Source organism: Triticum dicoccoides, chromosome 3B (assembly GCF_002162155.2).
Source record: "Triticum dicoccoides isolate Atlit2015 ecotype Zavitan chromosome 3B, WEW_v2.0, whole genome shotgun sequence".
Classification (NCBI taxonomy): Eukaryota; Viridiplantae; Streptophyta; class Magnoliopsida; order Poales; family Poaceae; genus Triticum; species Triticum dicoccoides.
Genome location: NC_041385.1, coordinates 112,401,771 through 112,408,305, shown reverse-complemented (window position 1 = coordinate 112,408,305; position 6,535 = coordinate 112,401,771).

Below are 6,535 nucleotides of genomic sequence, written 5' to 3'. Positions count from 1 at the left end.
TTCTAGCAATCGGAACGGTTCCTGGAATGAGGTCTATTACAAACTCAACATCCCTGTCAGGTGGAACACCTGGCAATTCCTCTGGAAAGACATCCGGGAAGTCACGGACTACCGGAACGTCCTCAAGGTCTGGCAAAGGGCTGGTGTTAAGAGAATATAATTGTCGCTTGGCTATTCGGGTCAAGACATTGACTATCTTCCCCGAAGGATGGGTGAGTTGAACAGTCCTAGAGAAGCAATCGATTTGGGCATGATGAACCGACATCCAGTCCATACCCAGAATGACATTAATATCTGAAGATTTAAGGGCTATCAAAGATGCAAGGAAAACAAGTCTGTCGACTTGGATTTCGTTCCCATGGCTTACTCTAGAAGTTTGCCATTTGGATCCCGGAGTTTGGATTACCATAGAGGTTGGCATATCACCGAATGCGATGTTATGCAAGCGAGCATAATTTTCAGATATAAAAGAATGAGAGGCTCCTGTATCGAAAAGAACAGATGCCGGGTGGCAGTTAACAAGAAGCGTACCGAGAACGACGTTGGGATCCTCTTGAGCTTCTTCGGCAGAGATACAGTTGACATGGCCACGCGAAGCGGTGACCGGTTTAGCATGAAACACTTTCCCTGTCGGCTTGCCACGGCCAACAGCTTTAGCAGATTGATTGGGGTTGGTCTGGGGACACTCACGCATATAGTGACCAGATTCCCCACACTTGAAACAAGTCACGGAACTGGTACGTGGAGGAGCATTGTTAGTTGGACCCCCATAGGGCTTGGCTGGAGCAGACTGTTGAACGGGGCGAGGCGCCTAGAAGGATGGCCTCGGTGTGAACCTGGGTGGCAGGGCGGTGTTGGGTACCCACACGCGGCGCTTCTGAGGACCAGCACCGGATGAGGAACCCGTGTCACGTCCATGCTTGCGTGTTGCGTCATAGTCAGTCTGACCAGTTTCAGCACTGATGGCTTTGTTGACAAGTTTCGAAAAAGATGTGCACTCATGCAGACGGAGGTCACGGCGAAGCTCAGGACTAAGGCCCTTACGGAACCTTGCTTGCTTCTTGGCGTCAGTAGACACTTCCTCAGTTGCATATCGGGCGAGATTACCAAACTCCCTGCTATAGGCATCCACAGAAAGTCGGCCTTGGGTGAAACTGCAAAATTCTTCACGTTTACGGTCCATGAGACCCTCCGGAATGTGATGTTCACGGAAAGCCTCGCTGAACTCAGCCCAAGTAGTGACATGGCCCGCTGGGCGCATAGCTCCATAATTCTCCCACCATAGACTGGCGGGGCCTTCAATATGATATGCAGCAAAGGTGACCTTGTCAGCCTCCGCTACCAGCGCGGAACGCAGTTTATGGGAGATACTGCGAAGCCAGTCATCAGCGTCGAGAGGCTCGACGGAGTGGTGGAACGTGGGTGGATGCAATTTGATAAAATCACTGAGTGACACCACGTTAGCCCTCTGATGGTGTGCTGTATTCTGTTCAATACGCTCCAACAAACGGTTCGTCTCCCGCTTGTTTCTCTCAGCTTCCATCATCACCTCGGCTAGTGAAGGAGGATGAGGCAGATTTACATCCCTGGCTTTACTGCCTTCGGCCTGCTCTTGAGAAGCAGGGTTAGCGCGCGTGTTGACCATCCTAGGAAATCAAGACAATGTTTTAGTCAGGATGGTAAAATTCCGACATAGGATTTATAATGTAAGAAATAACTCGGAATGCAAGATGATCATCCGTATGACATGGTAGATACAGAAACTGCTTCTTTATTCCATCGTCATACACACCATACAGGGTTTAGTACAAGACCAAACAAAGTACTATTACGGTGAAAAGAGGATTACATCTCATCGGAGACATTCCAAGCTCCTATACATTATTTTTCTACATCTCCGGAAAGAGTACAAACTAGGTCATATCCCACGAGTCACGCTCGACGATAGACGACACAGCTAGTGCGAACTAGTGATACTACCACTAACTCAGACCGATCCGTAGTAGTCCTCGTAAAAGTCACCTCCATAGCCTGGGAGTTCAACATGATCATCCGGAAACAGACGGTCTCGCGGAGCTTGTGGACCATAGGGGCTAGGATGAGGCCTTGGACCAACAAACGGTGGCCTGCGGGGACCGCGAGGTGGGGTGATGCCTCCTACATCACGCCAAACCATCACGTCTGGCAGAGCAGATCTCACAGGATAGAGATCGCGCATATCTGAATATCCAGCTTGCACCGCCGGTGCGAAACGAGTCAAAGTGGCCCAGTGATCAGCACGGGTGTTGAAGAGCTCTAGCCTTAAGGCCCGATTTTCTCGGTCCTTATCCTCGAGCATCTCAGCAGTGGTGCGAGTCCGTGAATCCTCCTGAGTGGGGTCAGCATAGATAGCCTGGAGATACCCTTGTGCTCCCGGAAGTGATCCTGGCATATACCGGAAATCAGAGTCCCGAAATATACCAGATCTGACTCGCATAATGGTCATCATAGAGTAGGCGGCGTCCTGCACAGCCATCTCAATGGTAACCCCGAGTCCATAAGAGCAGTGAAGAGGCTCGGTGGATCCAGGATAAGATGGAAATATCCTGACAGTGCAGAGATACTGGCTCTGATTAAAATCTCGGAATTGCTCTTCGACCGTGTACTCGGGATACCAGCGATATCCAGCCTCAGTCATTACCCTGACCAACTTAGCAGTATGGCCGGGTACATCTAGGCATCGAGTCAGGCGAACCACTTGATTGAGGTCGCGAGTGGCCATCTGAAAGCACAATCATAATGCAAGGGCATTAGAATTTCTAGCAAAATTTCGGCAGCATAACAGCTGTAAATGCTCAAGAAGGATTTTGAGACATTTGACAAAGGATTTCATACACACTCAACATCATCATATCAAAGTTCTGAATCCATTCTGGCAACATAATGTGGTAGTAGAACTGAACTAGGCTGGTAACCATCAAACTTATAAGGTACTACTGATTAGTAACTCGTGATCCTGATAGAGAGAACAGATCCTAATTCCTTAACCCCCGGTGGAAGAATGGACTGACTCAGATCAGAAAGTCATAAAGTAAAGGAGTAAAAAGAGCCTTACGTTCCATCCCACAAACAATTCCCCTACATATAACTAAAGAATTTCTAGACTCAACATCGACCAGTTTGGCTTGGAGAACCTACAGGCAGTCCTGCTCTGATACCAACGCTGTCAGGACCCCGACTCGATGTCACATCGATCTAGCTGGTAACACCTCATATCACTTTGCGGCCTCACGCACGGTATTCCACGGGTGTCGTCTTACCTTTTCCCGGGACCGTTTGCGCCTTTTGGCTCACGTATATGATAGTGTCGCTAGCATCCATATGATAAAGAGCCCGGGCTGACATGATTAGTCGTAAACCCAAAGTGGCACAGACTTACAGGGACAGGCATCCATGACCCAGCTTCGAACGTGTCGGTCATCAGCAAGTGGGTCCGGGCTGTAGCACTGGGCTAGCAGGACTCCGGTAAACCGGGCTGTAGCGGGCTAACAGGACTCCGGTACTCAAAGCGTGACATTTCCCCGAAGGGACAGACACAGGAACGAAGAAGGACACATGCCGGCCAGCCTAAGTGTTCCAGAGCAGTAGCAAGCTACCATGGCTCAGCGGTAACACTAGGAGACATTTCCCGGTAAGAGAGGCTACCAAAGATAAACAACTAGATAGTCAGATCCCACACATACCAAGCATTTCAATCATACACACAATATGCTCGATATGTGCAAATACAACGAAGCATCACAACATGACTCTATGACACAAGTACTTTATTTAAGGGTCAGTGAGCCATACATAACATACACAAAGGTACGGGTCTCACGACCCCACATACAAGTCATACAGTCATACAAACCAGCAGCGGAAGTAACTTGTCTGAGTACAGACAACTAGTAAAATAAAAGAGGCTTGGAAAGCCTAGCTATACTACGTGGTCCTTCACAAGCTCAGGGTCACCACCTGGGTCTTTAGCCTACTCGTTGATGTCAACGTCTACATAGAACCCATCAGAAGGGGTTGCAGCGTCTTCTGTAAAAATGTAGATTATAGCAACATGAGTACAAAGGTACTCAGCAAGACTTACATCAGATCCTACATACATGCTTAGTATCAAGAAGGGTTGGTGGAGTTATTGCAGCAAGCCAGCTTTGACTCTTGGCTAGGCTATCCTACGATAATCCAACTTGAAATGGTTTTGCGCACACGAGTCCACTACTCACCACTTCAATACACTACCGAGGATCCACCTCCGTCTTCCTACGGAAGAGCCATCCTCGGCACTCACACTTATCTTGAGGCTTTTAACAGTTTCCATTTACTTGTCTATGAACTGTATAGGCAACCAAGTAGTCCTTTACCGCGGATGCGGCTATTCGAATAGATTATGATAACCCTGCAGGGGTGTACTTCTTCATACATGTTTCCACCACTTAGCGTCTGCACACGACATGTTCTCGGCAGACTTCAAGCGAAAGCCGACGTGGGTGTAGACCACGACCAACCTAAACACTTAAGCCTCTAGTCCAGGTTTATCGCCTATTCAGGTTCCATCCGCAGGGAGTCCGGCCGGGGTTTCCCATACGGCCCCGAACGATGTGAACAGGGTTCCCGAGATACCTAACGGGTATTCGGTACACCGTGCCACGTACCTACCGCATCACAGCCCACCCCTACGGTCAGCGCTGTCCACGGCCTCCAGTAGGCTACAAACACCAGAAACTACTTGCAACTCCTGGACAGAGAGCTAGGGTGAATAAGAAGCCGAGCGGGGTCATATTTCAGGGCCCAATGCATGGTAGTAGCTGTATCTTAAATCACGCATACAGATCTCAGTGCTTAAGGTCGGCTTCAATGAAACAACCCACCATGTACTCCTACATGGCCTCTCATCGATACCTTTACCAAATCGTGTTCACCACACCACTCTCATTACCGAGATAAACATTTCACTCTAGCCCATCACCCAGATGAACCAGACCTGACACGACTCTAAGCATAGCAGGCATAGCAAGGTAGGAACAACACATACATATGGCTCAAACAACTCCTACACATGCTAGTGGGTTTCATCTAGTTACTGTGGCAATGACAGGTCATGCAGAGGAAATGGGTTCAACTACCGTAGCACACAGCAGTTTGAAACGCGTTGTCTTAATGCAGTAAAAGAGAGCAGGAGCGAGAACATGAGATTGTATCGATATGATCAAATGGTTGGTTGCTTGCCTGATGGTTCGATGCACGGATACGGTTCTTCGTTAGGGTAATCACGGTACTCCTCGGGGACAGAACCTGTCGTAAAGGGCATCGATACACAAGCATCACCAAACAATGTGCAACAATATGATGCATGCATGAAACATGGCAATATGAGTGTATTGGGCTAATGCAACTAAAGCCAGAAGGGTTTGAACAAATTTGAATCAAAGATTCAAATTCCAAATTCAAATATGGCCTTTTAAAGTGCCTTTTCTTGTTCTGCTTAAAACATCAATTTAACTTGTTTGATCATGCATGAAAATAGTACAGATGGATATATTGGATTTTTCTGATCATTTTTCATATATAATTTGTCCAATTTGGAGTTACAGAATAAAAGTTATGAATTTTAGAAGTTTAAATAATATTCTGGAATTTCCTGATTTAAATTAAATCCAGAAAATCAATTACTGCGTCAGCCTGACGTCAGCAGGTCAACGGAACTGGTCCAGGTCAAACCTGACAGTGGGTCCCGCATGTCAGGGTGATTATTTTAATTAAAACTTAATTAAAACTAATCCTGTTTAATTAACAGGGCTGGGCCCCACCTGTCATTGACTCAGGGGAGTCAACCAGGGCCCACCCGTGGTCAAACCCGAGTCGGCTGCACCGGCGTTTAGCCGCCGGCGAGCCCGACGCGGCGGCAGAAGTGGTTTTGGTCATTTCGGCCACCAAACGGACTGCGGAGACCACCGGAGTGGAGCTGAGGCCAACCCGCAGCTCTTGGCGGAGCCCGTTGGGGTCGGGGTGGCCGGAGTCGACGGCGGCGAGCTCGGCTGCGGCCGCCGGGGTTCGGTCGTGCACGGGAACGGTGCTGGAGCTCGAAGTCGAGCAAAGCGAGGCGCTAGGGATGCTCTACGGGGTCTTGCGAACTCGTTGGACTCGCCGGGGTGACCAAATGGTCACCGGAGCTGCATCGACGGCGAGCTCGGCGACGGCGGAGGTTCGGCCGTGGTGGGGAGGTGGCTACGGTGAGGGAACGAGGGGAAGGAGAGGGGGAAACGGTGGCGTAGCTCACCGCGGTTGTAGTGGGCGTCGAAGCGGGCTCGGGGACGCACTAGAGACGGCGAATTCGACGGCGACGGTGGTCGGAGCCCGAAGAGGGGAACGGCGACGTGGCGGCGATGCAGGGCTTCCGGGGAGCTGTGGAGCGGTGGGGAGGAAGAGGGAGTCGTGGCGGAGCTCCTGAGCTAGTCGGGGGAGCGAGGGGTGGTCGGAGACGGTGGCTATGGCGAACGGCGGC